Source organism: Sceloporus occidentalis, unplaced genomic scaffold (genome assembly GCF_023333645.1).
Source record: "Sceloporus occidentalis isolate IW3139 unplaced genomic scaffold, rSceOcc1.0.p SCAF_12, whole genome shotgun sequence".
NCBI lineage: Eukaryota > Metazoa > Chordata > Lepidosauria > Squamata > Phrynosomatidae > Sceloporus > Sceloporus occidentalis.
Window position 1 is genome coordinate 5512995 of NW_028316992.1, and position 16460 is coordinate 5529454.

The 16460-nt window shown below is 39.3% G+C and overlaps 1 pseudogene across 1 annotated transcript in view; it reads left to right on the forward strand.

The window, feature by feature from the left end:
- LOC149305220 (uncharacterized) overlaps positions 1–16303 on the forward strand; it is a 28517-nt pseudogene extending 12214 nt beyond the window's left edge. Inside the window, exons 7-23 of the transcript XR_016271789.1 lie at positions 1377–1544; positions 1633–1729; positions 2271–2488; positions 4561–4714; positions 5424–5632; positions 6431–6548; positions 7887–8092; positions 10889–11006; positions 11114–11280; positions 11370–11470; positions 11544–11671; positions 11772–11822; positions 12642–12825; positions 12914–13034; positions 14534–14627; positions 14822–14927; positions 16294–16303. The product of XR_016271789.1 is annotated as an uncharacterized LOC149305220 (transcript). The remainder of the gene's footprint in view (positions 1–1376; positions 1545–1632; positions 1730–2270; positions 2489–4560; positions 4715–5423; positions 5633–6430; positions 6549–7886; positions 8093–10888; positions 11007–11113; positions 11281–11369; positions 11471–11543; positions 11672–11771; positions 11823–12641; positions 12826–12913; positions 13035–14533; positions 14628–14821; positions 14928–16293) is intronic.
- Positions 16304–16460: the final 157 nt, after the last annotated feature.

Genomic DNA, 16460 nt, shown 5'->3' on the forward strand with positions numbered 1-16460 from the left:
TGGCAGTCTGTAACAGGCCATTGAGAATGAAAAGATTAGCTAGATTAGTATTAAATGTGACTCAAGCCCCATACAGACAAGCCAAAATAAAGCTGCTTTGGGTCACTTTGGAGGTATGCTGTTTAAATGATGCATGCGTCCTAAGAAGCCAGAAGCCACACCAAAGCCACGATCCAGTCGTAAGAACTGGAGTACAGCTTTGGTGCAACTTCCGAACACTTAGTATGCATGCATAATTTAAACAGCATACCTCCAAAGTGACTCGAAGCAGCTTTATTTTGGCCTGTCTGGATGGGGCCTCAGACTCTTAATTGCATGTTGCCTCCTTCTCCCCCTGGAGAAAGTAATTTTTGAAGTTTTGTAGCATGTTTGAAATCAAACTGTATGCTCAAAGAGTGTGTTTCTGTTATGGGATGAAGCTAATATGTACTTGTTTAAATTGCTTATATGCCACTGTGGCCAAAGTAGCCCAAGGTGCTGTACATACAAAACCTTACAAAAGTCTCACAACTATTTTCCAGTGAAATAGTTAGGTGGAAAGGAAATTTTTAGTTCAAGATTATCCTTTGTTATACATCTCTAGGTTTTATCCTTGACTTATCCATGGGTCATATCAAAATCCATAAATTTGACCCCAACACCTGGCCTAGACTTATACATGAGGTCAACATATAGCCAAGTACATCCCTACTTGAAAATATAAACTCTTGTTTAATAAGACAAACCACGGTCCTCAGAAATTGTGTACTCTTTGGGACTACAACTCCCAGAATTATTTCTGCCACCATAGCAAGCTGAGAGAATCTGAGAGTGATGGTTCTACACACTCATACACAACACCCACTTTTCTAAGCTCCGGACCAAACCTAAATGTTGAAGAAAGTAACTAATTTAGACATCTGGCTCAGGCAGCTGATTTGGGTTGCCATGAAAGAAAATCACACTGCTTGTTTTTATCCCCATTTCTCATAAATCATTCATAGCTACAACTAAGTGACAGTCCACCTTTATCGTATGCCTCTAAAAAATAATTGTTGCATAACAAAACATTCCTCATCCTGGAAAAGTTACTGAGCATGCTGGCCTATGGCTTCTGGGAGGTGTAATCAAAAAAATGTCACTTTTCCAGACTTCCAAACCCATCCTAATGAACCCAACTCTTTTTGCTGATTATGTGGTCCTGTGGGGATGGAGACACCTAATCTGTGTCTTCGTAACACAGAGGTTTGTGGTTTAGGCTTGACACAATACACATGTACAGAAATGGACTCCTATCTACTGTGTCTGAATAAATTTGTACATGTTTGCCCTGTAATCTTTTTGTGGCATCAAAGCTTTAATGTTCTTGTCAACCTGATCATTTCTTTTCCCTTTAGACAGAAAGAGTTGCCTATCAGATATGGCAGCTGATATTCTATTCTCCTTCAGGGAGAAAGACAACATTGGTGAGTGATGCCAGTAAACTAGGCTACAGCTTCAATAATACACTGACAAGAGTTTTCCTTCGATCTCCATACTACACAAATGAATCTGAACATTCAGTGGTGAGTTTTTAGAAAGGTGGAATTCTTCTAATCCTTACCATGTTGCCGACAGACAGATAGGACTTTACCATTTATATTTTGCATACAGGTTGATGGTGTCACTATGAGCACAGTCAGTTCCACTTCCATGTACAAACAAAGATGGCTTCTCCTCATGATTGATACCACTGTATCATGCCCTGTTGGCAAGTATTTCTGATTTATTCTAAAATACATGACTTACTTGAATGCCCCTGTAAGAGCTGGTCATTCTTTGAAAAACCTCTGCCAGCAGAGCTAGCTACCATGAATGCAGCAAAGACTCTTGTGAGACCTTTTCAGCTAACCAATTCTTTTATGAATCATCTGTTGTGGGCACTGTTCACCTTTTTCAGATATCTAAAATGTCACCTCAAATTGCTGGCCAGTTATATACACATATTTGCAAGGGCAGTTGGGGTTTAGAAACTGAAATAAGGGGCAACTGAAATACAGGGCAGACAGGGATAATTACCTTAGCAGTGATCCTATCTGACCATAAAAATGTTTGTCTTTAAGGTACTACAAAACTTGGTTGTTTTTGCTGCAATTTCCCTTTATAAACCATGGCATGAGATTTGGCTAGCATGGCAAGGTTTAACAAAGTGATTCATAAATATTAAAACAGTACCTGCTTGATATAATATGTAAACTGTCTTGATTTTATCCACCAGTGTTCTGAATCTTGCTGCTTCTATAAATCAACAGATGGTACCAGCTTCACAGATGCTGTCATAAGATGGACTGTACCAACTGTGATTCCTAGATTGGTCCTTCAACAACAAACCTTCAGGTCCCTTAATATATCAATGGGAGTTGGAGGGAAAAGAATAGAAGACCCTACAACATTCAACTATAAATTGGAATATAATAACACACACACTGGGATAAAAATCCCAATTGGAGCATCTGGGGGCAGATTTAAGGTAATATGCACTATGAAAGTTTATAGGGCAAAAGTAGACTAATATTTGTGTTGACAGTCTGCAAACTTTGCTCTTCATCCAAATTTAATAATGCGGGGGGGGGGGGGCAAAATTCAACACTTGTTCTCACTGTCTACAGACACTGAGGGGGAAAGAACTCTGTCGGATTAGGACAGGTATATCTGCTAAATCACAAAATGTGCTCTGTATGCATTGGGGAATGTATGTGAATTCAGATCCCATGATGTTACAAGCTGGAGTGTAGTATGAGTTGGCCTATAAAACCTTTGTTTCTGTACAACATTGATTGCAGTCTTCCTTCTGAAGGAGTTGGGGCATTCAGAGCACATGATTCCAGGATGTGACTGCATTTATGTTAATATTGTTGTAAAAACTAAAGTCTTCCTGGCATTAGTGAGGACCTATGAAGCCTTAAATGGCCTGGTCCCATCCAACCTGAGAGTTCATTTTTTTACCCATGTTCCACCACTAAAGTGGATCAAAATGCTCTAAGTAAATTGTGATCTGTGTACCACAGCATGCCTGAACAGAGAGGCATAATTTGTAATTCTCTTCCCTGTAGAGGTATTTGAGCTGATATATTCATCAGAAGCGATGTCAGATATCTTGGATGAACCCAGTTTTCCCCCCAGACGTACTGTCACAATTCTAAGCCTTTGAACTGGTAAAGATAGTCTTAGTGTTCAATACCTGTGGTTACTTGCCTAACTAGTGAATGTATTGTTAAACACAGTTCAGTGGTACAAAGATAATGCAGCACATTGCATGCAAATACCATATGTTTTGACTTTAGTATGACAGCAAATACCTTCTTTATACAATTGGAGAGGAGACTGTACACATGGGCATCACTGTATGGTCAACACAAAAACCAAATGGATTACATAATAGGTAACAGAACAAGGAAAAGCTCCATTCTTGCAGCAAAGCTGAAGCCATACAAAGACTGCAGGACACACCATGACCTATTAATATCCAAAATTAGAATAAAGTTGAAGAAGAACACAAAATCAATCACCATGATGATCTGGAAAACATTCAACAGAATGTAAAGAAAAAAGGAGAAATACATTTGCAATATTAGGCCTAGTCAACCGGGAACCCAAAAAATTATGAACAGAAGTCGGGGGAATAGTCAAAGAGGAATGCAGAAAGACGATATCAGTGGCCAAAAAGGAAGCGAAGAAACGATGGATGATGGACAAAACACTTCAAGCAGTCAAAGGAAAACAAGAAGCATAAGAAAAGAGAGACAGGCACAAAATCAGAGCTACAAATACTAAAGTCCAACAGTTAGTGCTCAAGGATAGAGAAAACGGCTACAACAACTAATGCAAAGAAATAGAAGCCAGCAACAAAAAAGGAAGAACAAGAGACCTCTTCCACAAGATTCAGAAACTCAAAGAGAATTTAAACTGATAGGGATGATCATAATACATGACCATGATGAAATTTAAAAAAGATGGAGACAATGCACAGAAGAGCTATATAAAAATGTGAAGCAACGATTGACACATGGAAAGAAGAAGCCTGGTTATGGGTCTCCTTAAGGCCACATAGAAGGCCCTTGTTGGTGCTGGACAAGGAACAAAACCTGTGCTGGAGAAGAATGCTGAGGATACCCGTGGATGGCCAAAAAGACAAATAAATGGGCCCTTGCACAGATGAAGTCTGAAATCTCCCTGGAAGCCAAGATGATCAAATTGAGACTGTCGTATTTTGGTCACACCATAAGAAGGAATGAATTATTAGAAAAGACAATGATGCTAAGAAAGGTAGAGGGCAGGAGAAAGAGAGGAAGACCATATACCAGATGGATGGACTCAGTCAGGGAGGCCATGGGCCTGAGCCTGCAGGACCTGAGCAGAGGACAAGGAGTCTTTGAGATGTTTCATCCACAGAGTTGCCATGAAATCAGGTTGACTTGAGGGCAGTTATGAACAACAAATGAGAGGTTCATTGTTACTGTGGGTTTTCACTGTAATTAGTCCCACTGGATGTAAGTTCACATTGTAACATATTATTTTCTATCTCTATTCCTTTCCCCTCAGAGCACTGTATCCAGTGGTGTCTATGGAATGACATGGAGTATTGACTTATTTTTGGAACATGCCTGGACAGATACAGACTGGCAGCTGACCAAGTATACAGTGATTAAACCAATCACTACACCCTTCATGCCACAAATACCAACAGTAGTCAATAGTAAGTTGGAACAGCTATGGTGCAGAATTAGATGGAAGATGACTTGTAAAAATAACATATATCTCATAAAGGCAAAACATGTTAGTGTTCCCTGGAAGACCTATGAAAGTTAATCCCTTATTGAAAATAGGTTTCTGGTCTCTGTTCTTAAGAGATAAAAGTGGAGGCTACAATCATGTTTCTCTGTAGACAACAATATCTAACAGTATATCCAAAAGTATGCTTAAAGAATATCCTTCCTTTTACAAGGAAAATGTTTGGTCCTACCTCTACTAGATGTTCCCTGTAGTTTATACAGTAGTTGTAGATTTACATAATCTAATGACAGAAGACACGTAGCTCAGTTTACAGGAAAACAGCTACTTTGCCCCAAAATATTATTAAATGGGAGTTATTTTATGGAATGTTGTTCTTGTATTATTATTATTATTATTATTATTATTATTATTATTATGGTTAATTGCAGGGAATCCAAGCGGATTAACAGTATTAAAACAAATACGGTTTAAAAAGGTATACATTAAAAAATACCCAAATCCCTATCCTTCCCCCCAGTTATAATAATAATAATAATAATAATAATAATATTTATTTAGGGATTGCATATTCAAAGTAAAGCTGAACGCTAAGATTTCTGTTAAAAAAAACACAACTATATTCTACCAATCCTTGTGACTTTCTGTTCACAAATTCCCTTTTGTCTTGACAGACACTGTTCCATCAACACGACAGTTTGATGTCCTGTTGGGAGTCTTCCTTCCTGATGTCACTCTGGTAACATTTACAATAGGAGGCATACCTTTAACTCTCAAAGAAGCAGAACAAAAGGGCTACAAGATTTCCGATATTTCCTTTCCCAACGGAACAAAAGGTTTTAGGCTGGAAGTACCTTTTGATGATCCCATTGTCCAGAAAGAGGTAATGCAGCTGGGGCTCTATGCTTGAAATATTCATGCCATAACAGACATTGTATATTGTTCTGTACCTTCACGTTATGGTGATGCTTAAGATGAAGCTATCATGGGATTTAATCTACAGAAATATTTTTCTATCCTTAATGAACCTGATTCAGTAAATATGCATGTACTTGATCATTCACAATAGTAGCAATGTTAGTGCGACAGCAGGAGATCATTGCATTGTTAGGCAAACATGCAGAAAATAGGCCTGTCTTGGAGCTAGGCCTACCAGACGCTCATTGAGTATATAATGCTGAATTTGTTCTCTCAAAAGATTTCTGTTTCTTTCCCAACCTAGTGCCCTACATGTTACTTTTTTTGGTGCTGCAACTTGCATAATCTCTAGACAGAATAGTTAATGGCTGCATTGGTAGAGGATGATGGGAAATGAAGTCCCCTATATTTTGGGCAAAGTTGTTGTGTGCCATGACCAGTTAACCTCTAACTTCTAAAAAATCATACCTAGTTTAATATTCCCAAAGCTTTTCTCCTCTTGAAGGAGACATGCCTACAATGTTGTTTAAAATGGTAGAAGACAGTCTTGTGGTTTGATGGTCATGATCTTATTTCTGTTGTACTTCCAAATTGATATAATAATAATAATAATAATAATAATAATAATAATAACAACAACAACAATATTTATTTATACCCTGCTCTTCAGCCCAAATAGCATATACAAGATTTTTAAAAAAAGAAACAGTCTTTTTTTGTAGCTAATACTATCAAATTCATGATTTTAACACCTTTTTTAAAGTATATAAACAAGAATGAAACTAAATATTCCCTCTATGTGAACTACACACTGAATGTGGGTCCTGAGAAGAAGCTATACCACCATCTTGCAGACATAGAATGCGTAGTTGCAGATATTGGTAAGTCACCAATTAGTACTGGTTATATCAATGTATCATGGATGCCAATCTCTGTGTTATTACTTTTTGTTATTTCATTATTAAAATGTTATTACTTTTTGTTGCACTTCAGAGATACAGGTGACACTATGTTGGTGAGCCAATGAACCATATGAACAGCTTTAAAAAATAAATCTCAGTCAAAACTGTAATGATATACTGTCATATACAGTATATATTCAAATGCCTTTAAATAAAAAGCAAATATTATTTCTTAATTACACTGTTTAGCCATAATCACCCAGCTGTAGAGTCGGAATTTCCATCCATTTGTGCAGAGGAGAAAAACATATGGCTCTCTAGTTATTGTTGGACTGCAGCTTCCATCATTCTCATCTGGTGACTGGGGGCTACAGCTGATGGAAGTTGCAACCAAACAAGATCTGGCAGACTGCATGTTCTCATCTCCCACTTCAGCCCTAGGTTCCACTATAACCTTCGGTATGTGGTCTGCATCTAAACCAGTGGTCCCCAAACTGTGCCCTTTAAGAGATTTTGGATTTCAGCTCCCAGAAGCCTCAGTCATGTTGGCCCATAGTCTGGGATTCTGGGAGCTGAAGTTCAAAATCCCTTAAAGAGCACAGTTTGGGGACCACTGATCTAAACAATGAAGTTTATCGCAAGGGGGAAAAAACATCCCCCGATATGTTCTAACAAGCATGAGCGCGGGCGCGCACGAAGCATGATGGGAACCCGATGGGGCCCAGAACGCTAGTTTACCGCATGGTGGAACATCGCCGTCGCCGCTGGGCGTTCCCATCGGGTTCCCGATGTGTTCCAGGAGGCGCCATTTCTGGGAACAGTTTCAAAAGCGTTCCCAGAAATGGCGCCTCCTGGAATACATCGGGAACCCGATGGGAACGCCCGGCGGCGACGGCGGCATTCCGCCGTGCAGTAAACTAGCATTCTGGGCCCCATCGGGTTCCCATCACGCTCCGTGCACGCTCGTGCTCGTTAGAACACATTGGGGGACGTTTTTTCCCTCTTGCGATAAACTTCTACGTCTGTATGTGTCTCACTTTTTCCTCAAATACCTAGCTATGAAAGCTGCCTGGGACATAACCAAGAATTTGATCATGTATAGAACCACCAGTTGAAGACTGTTCATATAGGTCATCTTAGTGTTGACAAACAAAAGTCCTCCCACTTGAAAGTCAAATGTCTTCATATTTAGGGGGCTTAAAATTAAAAGATCTCCTAAAGTTTATACACATCCTTGTATAGCATATTTTGGAAGAGTTACTTTATAATATATATATTTATATCTCTTTTTTTCCTCTTTGTATTTTTCTCCCACAGTATTGCCAGAAGGCATTGGATATTGTGACAAAGCAAACATGTATCTAGCTGTTCCCACCGCTGACATGTACAAATATTGGAGCCTTTATGTAGGCAATAAACCTTTAAATCAAGCTACTGCCTTTTCAGGTGGATATTTTCTCACTACAAATGACACTCATCTTGTATTACAAGTGCCTCTCTTTGCTACTGGGATTATCTATGAGGTACATTATCTTACTATTCCAATTTTTCAGATACCAGTTGATGTGAATGCTAGTAAATCAAACCTTACTACAGTATAACCAATATCATCATGCTCTATCTCCACTCTCCTACCCTCCTCATGTTCCACAACAGATACTGATAAGGAACCATGGGACTTGTGTTCAAAGATGGACTTGGATGCGGGGGAGAGATAATGGCAGAGATTTTGGTGTCCTTTGCTAATGGTTCTACTGATTCACTACATCTCCATAAAATTTTGAATTGAAGTCTGTTACATCCAGACTCCACAATATATCCCCTGTGGCAGTCTGCCCCACTGTTAGTGAATCATGCTCAGTAATGTTGACAAGACAATGTGTTACAGTTTGTTACCATACCCTACACCACCCATATTGAATATAGGGCTTCATATTTTCATCTTTTGATATCTAGAGCCAAGCATGTTTTTAAAAGGTCGTGATGATCTTTGAAACACTAGAAAGTTTCCCACAGGAAAGCACACTGACACGAAAACATGTGGAGGATGTTAGATAGCACTAAAGTTTAATGAGTTTGCTGATCACTCTGTCATCCCCCAGACACTCAGCATATCATCTCTCCGTTGGGACTGAGTCCCATCATAAATCAGTTAAAGAGCCTATTTCTTTCTCACCGCAGGCTGTGTTCCCCATCCATCCATCCATCCATCCATCCATCCAGGGATTGTCTCAAATCCAGTCAATTTTTTTTTACTCTAAAGTTAAAGCCATCAGTCATTTAGGCCTGTTACAGACTGCCAAAATAAAGCTGTTTCGGGTCTCTTTGGAGGTATGCTGTTTAAATGATGCATGCATCCTAAGAATCCGGAAGCTGCACCAAAGCTGCCCTCCAGTCCTTAGGAATGGAGCGTGGCGTTGGCGCAACCTCCGGACTCTTAGGACCCATGCATCATTTAAATAGCATACCTCCAAAGAGACCTGAAGCAGCTTTATTTTGGCGGTCTGTAACAGGCCATAGATATCTTTGTTACATTGCAGGATAGCACCAAATACCCCTCAAGGCTAGAAATCAGATATAAATATCAGTCCCATGTATAGCCAATTTGCTGCTACAGACCAAAGCTCTGACACACACAGTAGAGCTCTGCTTTCTGTATAGCCCTCAGACCCTGGCGAGCCAATCTCCATCTTCTGTGGAACCACCTCTTCAGGACTGGTAATTGTCACATCCTCTAACTCTCCATTTCTCACTATCCAACCTTTCATATCTTTCTTTCAGTTAGCTCTGTATGGTTCTTGAAGCTGCATTGATTTTGTGTGTTTGCATGCACCTTTGCACATTTCTAAATAAAACTCTTATTCATCAAAACCGAAGTCTCTGTGCTGTTAGGACTGGTATACTGCGGTGTAAAAGATCCCTTAAGTTGCCCAACCTTGCAAAGGCCTTCTGTTAAGCTAAAAAAAAAATCCCTCAAATATCAAGAAGAGACTTTCACTGTTGGTGGGGACCCCAATTCCCCCCACCTTTTGGGGTAACAATTTGGAGGAAATTTTAGCTATGTGCTTTTGTAGACCCTACATGTGGAGAAATGCACAAGGGAACCATGCTGCCCCTAACTGTAACATATTGACTTGTTGATATTAATGAGTATAGCTCACTAATGTCAGTTTGCAAAGGGATCTTTTAGCACTTTTGAGACTGAGAGAAAGAAGTTAATACCGTCATCTTTCATATACCTAAATCTACTATCAGATGCAATTTCTTTAGTTACAAAGGTGCTACAAGATCCTTTGCATATTGATCCAGACTAGCACGACTATATCCTTGAATTCACTAACTTTATGTCAGAGTAGTGGCATGTATAAACTATAGGGTTTGAATGTGGTAGGCTTTGGGTCAAAGGATTACAGATAACTGTCTTGATACCTAGAATCAGTGGAACTGTTAGGCAAGGCTCTGATGCCACACTGTTTGCTTTTTCCCACATTTCACTATGGACTTTACCATAGGAGCCCTATTCCCACTGCAGCCACAATAGTAAAAATAAAATGGAAGTATTTTCAAGGCAGTCATGACTGCATGTCCTCTCATTTGCTGTTGCCCCCATTGCACTCTCTTCCTGATTCTCCTTAACCCCCACTTCCTTGTCTTATGTCCTACCAAGCATATCTACAGTTTTTGTTTGTTTGTTTACATTTTTCACACAATTCTGGGGCTCTGCTAGCATAATTGAAGTTTTAAAAAAGAAAATAAAGGCAAACAGGATGCTTGCGAATACTGAGGGAGAACAGAAGGAGAGGACAGTGACACTACATGACTGGCAATTGTGCAACTGCCTTAGGAGTGATGTTTCGTACCTGGGGACTTGTATGCTTGCCAGGTCATTGACACGTTCCCCCAGTCAATGAAAAGGGACAGGTTGGGAGGCATCATTGTGTGATGAGTATTGCCAAAGCCAGTGTGATGAGTATTGTCAAAGCCAGTGCCAAAAGCCTGGTGTAATTGTAGTTTAAAAGGCGTATGTAGTAATGTTTTCGATCTGTGACTTTCTATATATTACTGGCTATATCTCCTAGTCATCTTTAGTGGATTTTTACAAATATTAATGCAAATTGTAAATAGCAAACCTAGTAAAAGAAGACTTTTGCTAAGCATCAAAAGTGTCCACGGTGTTTATTTTATAGTACTGGGCATGTGAAGTAACCCGCTAGACCATTTTAAAACAAGGAATCAGATGCCTAATGTTTTGCTAGTGCCAAGAAATTTTTAAATGAGAAGTTAAGTCTAACACACATGTGCCTCTTGTGGTTTTAAAGGAAGTTTCATTTGAAAGAATCCAAGCAAGATTTGATCTTACCCTGAAAAAGACCATCACTATGGAGACTGTGGATATCTTCTCCATTACATGCAGTTTTTACTTCCCAGAATTTGTAGGTGAGCTTTATTCTATGCCCTGTTTAGGACATCTGCATATGTACAAAGCATTTACATATGGGACAGATCTTGTGTTCTAATTTATTGTCATCTTCTTCCTCTTCTAGTATGCTATCCTAATGGGACAGTAACTGTATCTGCTCTTATGAAGACAGTTCCATCTATTGACATGGGCAAAACAAGACTGAAGGACAGCACTTGTAAGCCAAAAGAGTTTACCAAAGAACGAGCCTTCTTCCAGTTTCACGTATCTACTTGTGGAACTTTGGTGAAGGTAAGTAATTTGACAAGGCAGATGTGGAGAAGGAAAGATGGAAAGCATCTTGTCTTCAAGTATGTTTGAAACTGTTTTCCTCAATACAGTTTGAAGACAACCGTCTTATTTATGAAAATGAAATATCCTTTGAAAAAGAGACTCTTCCAGTACAGGGACCACCAACCATCACAAGAGACCCAGAATACAGGTAGGAGTCATTAGATCTGTACTGTTTTCATCCATGGAATCACTTACAAACTAAAAGTATCCTTCCATTCCAGGCTAACTATACTGTGCTACTACCCACTCAAAGAGACAGTAGCACAAACAGCCATTATCTTTGGCTCTTCATCTGAAATATCTCAACCTTCTGGCTATGGTCCAATTATTACAAGATCAAACACGGCAGGTAGGCAAATTTGGCAAGCGCAAATGATTGCAAGTATAATGTTGCATCTTTTCTATTTTTGGTTTAAAAAAAAAGTCTGAGGTGCTTTCTTCTTCTATAGGCTTTAGAAGAGCAAGACAAACTCCAAATGTAATTGCAAATGTGTTCAAAGGTAAGATTCTCCTAAAGGAGGATAAGTGACTCTAAAACAAAAGCTTGATATTAACCTTTTATGCCAGAGGTGTAGAGGGAATCATATAGCCCTCTGGCTGTTGTTGAACTGCTACTCCCAATAGCCCCAGCCAGCATAATTAATGGTGAGGAATACTGAGAGTTGAAGTTTAGTAATATATGGAAGGCCATGTGATTTACACGTGAGTGGACAAAAAGTTTAGGGGGGGATAAAAATGGTAAGTACACAGCAATTTTATTAAAACAATATGTTGCAATGAAATGCTAAAAAGATGATGAAAAAAATGACAAAGCTATCCTAAGCACAAAAAGGCTTGTTCTGGCCTGTGAGCCACGCCCTAACAGACACAAGGCTAATATTGCCAATCAGTACTAGGCTTGGGAACTGCAAATCCCATAAAAAGGTCAAGCACACAAAATACCAGTGCACTGGCAGATAAATTCCTCTGTGCCTCTCAATATGGAATAAAAAGAGATAGCACAGTATGCCCATATAATTTGGAAGTACACAACAAAGAACAAATTAAAAGGGATAACACAGTGTGCCCATTACAGTTGGGAAATACAAAACAGAGACCAAACGCGTTTCGACTGAATGTCTTTGTCAGTGGTCATAAAGAACTAATGTAGCAGCCTTGTAAGGTATATCATGTAATATGAAGGGACATCCAGTCGCTGTAGGCAAGTTGTTGGTCCTTTTGGACCTATATAATGCCTCGGACTTGGATGTCCCACATGTAATTCACACCCCAATTTATACTCTAACCCCCAAATTTTAATCTTCAACTTTCCCACACAGATGACTCTTTCACAGAAACGTATGGAACACATTCAATAGCTGTCAAATACTTATGGGAGCCTATATTTCTTGAAGTTCAACTAAAAGATGAAGCTTCTGATGCTGAACTGGACTTAGACAATTGTTGGCTAACCGAGTCTGAAGAATTCGACAGTATTTCCCGGTGGAAATTCATTGCAAATGGGCAAGCAGAACTGCATAACCTTCTGCAATCATTTTAATCAGGTGAATGTGGTAAATGACTAATGACACTTCTCTCCTCTCCCAAACAGATGTGAGGACAAAACCCATGGGTTTGTGAGCTTCTATCCAGTGTTTAAAAGTGACAGAGTGAAATATCCTAATCACTTTAAAAGAGTGGGAATACAGATGCTGATTCTTCTTCCAAGAGAGGTATAAACAAAGTAAGGGGCTGGGAATGGAAAATGTGGTTTTGTGGTATAATCTCCACATCTGACGCAATGCGTTCATAATCATGAGGGGTGCTTCAATTATTATTATTATTATTATTATTATTATTATTATTATTATTATTATTTATACCCCGCTCTTCAGCCAAGGCTATCAAGTGTTCTGACTTTCTCAAACTTTCATAAATTAGGTGATAACTGGTACTTTCTGACAGACAGCACAGCATTACCACTCAGAAGGGATTATGCACCTATTCTTTTCTTCATTTATTTTAAAAAAAGAGGAAGGGGTTGTTTTAATTTAAAAATGGGAAAGGGGAGGAATATAGGATTTACAGAATGACAATGTTATTTCAGCCCTAAAATTCAGTGTATGGGGCCCTACAGTCGATTACGAGTAGACAATCATGTGAAAGTACTACCTTTACCTTTTTATGGGACAGGGCATCTTCATAATACATTCCACCCTCCATATCCATGGATTCTTTATCCACGGATCCAACCACCCACTGCTTGAAAATATTTTTAAAAAACATATGAATTTCAAAAAGCAGGGCTTGATTTTTCCATTCTATAGAAGGGATATCATAAGTCAAAAATGACTTGGAGGCACAAAACAACCAACCCACCATTTCCCTATGCCATTGTATTTAATGGATCTTGAGCATCCACAGATTTTGGTATCCACAGAGGTCTTGGAACCAAACCTCAGTGAATACCAAGGGCCCACTCTAAATGCCTCATCTGAAAACTATCAGTTGTTTGATGGACAGTATTACACTTCAGGGGTAAGTCACATAGATTCCATTCTGTGTTGTACAAACCGTGTAAGCCTGATGTCCAGTGAAAGTCACAGAAGTGCCACAGGTAAAAGAAGTGTGAAAAGTACCAGTACAGGCAGAACAGATTTCAAAATAGTGGCAAATGTCTAACAAAAATATATGTTCTTATTAGCAATACTTGGGAGATTTTTTTTCTAAAGTTCAGAGTGATGTAGATACTAAACCTAGACTGGACAAATTGTAAACTCATGAAGTCAAACACAGTCTACCAATAATGCAATAAACCTGGTATGATTGTCTGTCTCTTTGCCTCAGACTACGAGAGAAGGTTGTCAAGCATCTGGCAATCCACAATACATGGTTAGCCAACAGTGAGAAAAGAACTTTCTTTCCCTAAGCACTGGTTGGAAATGTTTTACTTTGAAGCAGCCCTTTTGAAATGCCAGAAGGTGGTATGTTACTACATCCAACATTTAAAGAAAAATGTATCTAAGCCTGCAGCGCTAAACAGAATTAGCTGTCTGACTTTTCGTATTAATAGCAATACAGCAAAGTTCTTCTTTCCTCATGAGAATAAGGTTTATTCAACATGACCAATTTGGGGATACATGTTAGACAGGCTTGTGCTTGTTGTATTCTACAGCAACTTAACAAAGGATCCTTCTGTTTTCTCTTCTCTCCATCCCCACCTCCTCTCCAGGTATATTTCCACTGTACAGTTACAGTCAGTAATTCTCCTTGTGTGCTTGTTAATGACAATCCCTGTAAAGAATGCATTTCTAGAAGGAACCTTGGTAGGTGTTGCACTGAAAACTGGGGACATGACATCCATTCATTGATTGTTAGATTTTAATATACTGTGAGATAGTTTGCCTTATCCCATCAGTCACTGTAAATATAATTTGCAACATTTACAACTAACCATGCTAGTAAATGTCTGTCCCTTAATTCTAGGGATATTTGACTAATTTTGTTTGTCATACTTCAGATCAGCATTCTGAAACTCTTCCTATTCGCCATGGTTATGTTGTGGCTGGACCAGTCTTGATTCTTCATCCTGAATAAATTAAGCAGCTGGGCATACAAAAAATTAGGTAGGTTTCAGAACTTAATTAACAAGTGTATAAGAATGGCTGTGTATGCTGAAATAAATTTGTTGTTGTTAACTGCCTTCACATCAATTTTGACCCATGGTGACCCTATGGATAAGACATCTCCAGCACACACACACACACCCGCCCCGGTCCTTTACTGCTCTGCTCAGCTTCTGCAAACTCATATTCGTGGTCTCTTTAATAAAATCCATCCATTTAACATGTGGCCTTCCTCTCTTTCTACTTCCTTCCACTTTTCCTACCACTATTGTCTTTTCCAATGATTCATGCCTTCTCATGATGTGTCCAAAGTATGATAGTCTAGTCATCTTGACTTCTAGGGATACTTCTGGCTTGATTTGCTATAGGACCCTTTAGTAAATACAATCCGCCCTCTCCTTACGCAGGGGATCCGTTCCGGACCCCTCCGCGTAAGGCAAATTCCGCCTATGCTCAAGCCCCATTGGAAACAATGGGGCTCGTGTGTGGCGGTGCGGCGGTGCACAGGGCGCAACAGGCGCACGCACCCATTCAATTGAATGGGACATGCCACACCTTCCGCCCCGCGCGCGCCCCGTGGCTTGAGCGCGTAAGCTCAAGTCCACGTAAAGCGTGCCCGTGTATGACCCGGGCGCACAGTACCTAAAATGGTATTTTAGCTTACAATCAGGGCTGCACTTCATTCCTTTAACAGATAATAACTCTAAGGTGGTTTAATTCTGAAAAGAACATAGTCTTTCCCTCTCACTCCAGATAACATAAAAACTAGCCTCTGATCAAAAACTGCCTATATATATTCAATCACAAAACAAATTGTGAGTGCAGTTTTATAATGTGCAGTCAGAGTAAAGACCCAGTCCATTGGAGAAAATGTTGAAGTTCACAGGTCTCATCTGATGTTGCTGGCCACTTTCAAAATAAGAACTCTGTTGAGTGACTGATGCCATCTTAATTTTTGCAGGCTGCCTTTGGACATATAAGATGACAATGACTATAGCTTATACCATATTTCTTCTCTTTTCAGTACTCTGCTGTCACCTACTTCTTTCCCCAGTGTATGCTTATCAGGGAAAGAGGGTTTCTAGGAATCTGGCACTACCTCTAATATATAAGGTTGTTTTTTTTACGTTGTAACCAAAATATGAGCCTTCTTCCTGGATCTGAAGGCACTTTTTAAAAATATTAATTTAATAGCTACATCTATTCCATGAGAAGTCTTCATTAGCTAGAGCAACCTGCTCATAGTGCCTAATGCTTAATCACTTGAATTGTGGGAAAGAATTGTGCAAAAGAGCAAGAAGGTGGTCAGTCTAGTAGGCACTCACCTGTGTAACAAGGGAAACTAAATCTTGCCTTTCTCTTTCAGATATAGCTAGACAATTCTATTTGCTGCAGTTGGTCTCTAGATTCCCAGCATTGCCTTGGACTACTTTAAATGTACACATCACATTAGATTCTTATAATGTCAGATCTATGTAAATTAAAAACAAGAAGTGCAAACCACAACTTTGTCTTTTTTGAGACTGGAAAATT